A 3,221-nucleotide genomic window follows, 5' to 3' on the forward strand; every position below is an offset into this window, starting at 1 on the left:
CGCGCCAATGTGTAGTTCACGAAGTCTCCCGTCCTGCCACAACCTAGCTACAACTTCTCTTTCCCAAATCTTCATTGTATGGGTCATCAACTTTATCCCTCTGTAGTTGTTACAACTCTGTGCATCACCCTTCTTATAAATTGGCACCAGAACACCTTTTCTCCACTCATCAGGCATCTTGTCAGTCTCTAAAATTCTGTTAAACAACCCAGTCAGGATATTTACCGCCAATTCTCTTAAGCACTTCCATACTTCCACTGGTATGTCATCAGGACCAACTGACTTTCCACTCTTCATCCTCTTCAGGGCTTTTCTAACTTCATCCTTTCTAACTTGAAGTAAGCTCGTCCTCACTGTTGCTACTGCCTCTGTGGGGGCGATGCATGTAAAAAGTGATGTGACATCGTAGGAGACCATGGTCTCATCTGGGTCCAGTTTTAGCCCCCTTAACTTGTTGGTGAAGTCCTGTGAGTTGGTTATGTGGTGTGTCCCCAGCCAATGGTGAAAGCATGGAGGCCAGGTGTTTGTCAGTGTTGTAAGTGACTGAGTTGATGCTGCTGATGATGGGTCTGAGTGGAGCTCCTTCCTTGTGGATTTTGGGGAGACCATAAATATGAGCAATGGCTTCTCCTGGATAAAGCCGGTGGTACAGGGGTCTGTCTATGGCTTTGTCCTTTTCCAGCTGTTGGAGGCAGCCGATGACCTTCTTTTTGTAGCTGTTGGTGGGGTCTTTCTTCAAGGATTCATATGTGGCTGAATCACTGAGAAGAGTTTGGACTTTAGCTTGGTAGTCTGTTGTGTTTGAAACAACTGTGCACCTACCTTTGTCTGCTGGAAGGATGGTGACGTCTGGGTCTTTTTGGAGTGCTGCCAGTGATTTTCTCTCAGGGAGGGACAGGTTTGAAGGGGGAGGTTTAGCACTGGAGAGTGCCGCAGTGACCTTCAACCTGAGCTGTTCGGCTTCTGTGGTGTTTAAACGGTTGTTTCTGATGGCTGTCTCGGGGGCTGTTATGAGGTCCACGGTGGGGATATGTGCAGGAGCGACCGCAAAGTTCAGTCCTCTGTCCAGGACGTCCTTTTCTGGCTGGGTGAGGATTCTGTCAGACAAATTCTTCACCCAATTCTCCTGGGAGCCCGCCGTGTAGCGTTGGCATCTCTGATGTTTCGTGTCGATTCCGCAGCGGTGGTCTGTCTGGACTGGACAGACAGACTGGACTGGAGGATAAGGGATTTATGTTTTTGTCGTTCCTTACCTTTGTTATGTTGGAACATATGGGCCTTCTCAGCAAACTTTGAGACCTCATCCATGACATTGGATAGTTAATTGGATTGGACATTGGACATTGGATAGTTATCCATCCCAAGTGCGTGGACAAGTAGCATAGTTAATTGTTCTCTTATCTGGTCGAGTTTTACCCTCAAGGCATCGATGGTGAAATTAACCTGTCTGGCTCGTTCATTAAGCTGCTAATATTGTGCCTTCTGGAGGATGTTCCCGGCCCTGTGACCTTTCACTGTTGAGAGGAGGCGTAGGCTGGTGGGGATTATCTTGTGGTGTCTGCACCTTAGATTAAACCGCAGGTGGTTCCTGTAGTCTGCAAATTTTCTGGAAGTTTTCTCGTACTCCCGCACCAGGTGGCGGGTATCCATCCCAAAGTGCGTGGAAACATGTCTATGAAGATTCTCAGTCATCCAGGTCATGGTCAAGTTTATAAAGTTCTGTTAGGCAACTGGACGTGAATTTTCTAAAAGAAGATGTTTCACCTTTAATCCAAGAGGCTTCTTCAGTTCTAACTGGTGGTGGGGAGTACAGCAAATAAATACTCTAGGTGAGAAAGAATAAAGCTATTTCAGCAGGGTGGACCCTGTTAGGTGGGGCCTTGGGGTCAACTGTGAAAGTGTAAACAGTCGTTAAGAGTCTGACGGGTCGTTGTGGTCCCCATCAGAACGGTTTTGGTCACCTGCCTCTTTGTTGTGTGAAACTGAGGTGAAACTTTTGGGTATTGTTCCTAAAAGTGCTTTGTAAGTGGGTGATAGGTTGTGTCTGAGTCCACCTCCTCTGTTGAGTGATGGTTTTTCCAGGTTGACAAAAATGGCTTCTTTTACCCCTCTCTCAAACCATCTGTCTTCCCTGGCCAAAATGTGTACATTGTTGTCCTCAAAGGAGTGGGTTTTGCCTCCGAGGTGTATGTGAACAACTGAGTCCTGTTCTGAGGAGTTGGCCCTCCTGTGTTTGGCCATGTGCCTGTGTAGCGGTTGTTTAGTGTCCCGATCCAGATCGGGATGGGTCCAGATCCCCGTACATTTCAAACCCGGTAACACATTAGGGAGACTAAAAAACTAAACATCGAGTTGAATACGAGTCCGGGGAAACAAAGAGACAGAGGGTCGACTCACCAGAACCCCGACTGCTACTAATGAGTCTTCTCTTTTAACCGCAGGGGACAAGAAACCAGGAAATGCCCTGCTTGTCCACAGTAAATACACACTCCTGCTCGAACTCTCCGCAGCCGTTCTGCTGGGGAGAGACAGCTTCGGCCCAACTGCATGGGTTCCTCTTCGGAGCTGGAGGAAGGGTTACTGGCGACCACACTCAATATGGGCGAGGGTTCAGGCTCCACCTTGGGAAGGTGAAGGTACCGGATGGGCAGCTTTCTCCGTACGATGCTCCCGCAGGCGATTATCTAGCCTGATGGCTAAGGCAATTAAGCTATCCAAGCTGTCTGACTCATCTCTGACAGCTAACTCATCCTTCACTGCTTCGCTTAAAAGTCCCTGAAGTGACTCATCGTTCCAGTCTGATTCCGCTGCCAATGTTCTGAAATCCACCGAATACTCAGCAACACTGCGGGCACCTTGGCGAAGGGACAATAGACCTTGACTGGCATCTTTACCTTTAACAGGGTGGTCAAAAACTTTCTTCATCTCTGCCACAAAACTGGCATAGGAGGAGTTAATCCATGGAGAGCCACTCCAAACAGCAACACCCCAAGCTCTAGCCCTCCCAGTTGGCTGTAGATCAAAAACAAGGGAGCATTGAAGCAAAAAAGATTGACAAGTCCCCAGATCACCATCATAGTGTTCAGGTGCTGGGACATAAGGCTCTCTGGGCAGATAAGAAGGCATCACGGGAGGTGGGCCAGGAATGGAGGGACTGGGACTAGCTGGAACTGATAGGGATTGGGCAGCACTAAACTGACTCTCGATTCTGGACATAGTAG

The sequence above is a fragment of the Cynoglossus semilaevis genome, chromosome W (genome assembly GCF_000523025.1).
Source record: "Cynoglossus semilaevis isolate Cse_v1.0 chromosome W, Cse_v1.0, whole genome shotgun sequence".
NCBI classification, from domain to species: Eukaryota; Metazoa; Chordata; class Actinopteri; order Pleuronectiformes; family Cynoglossidae; genus Cynoglossus; species Cynoglossus semilaevis.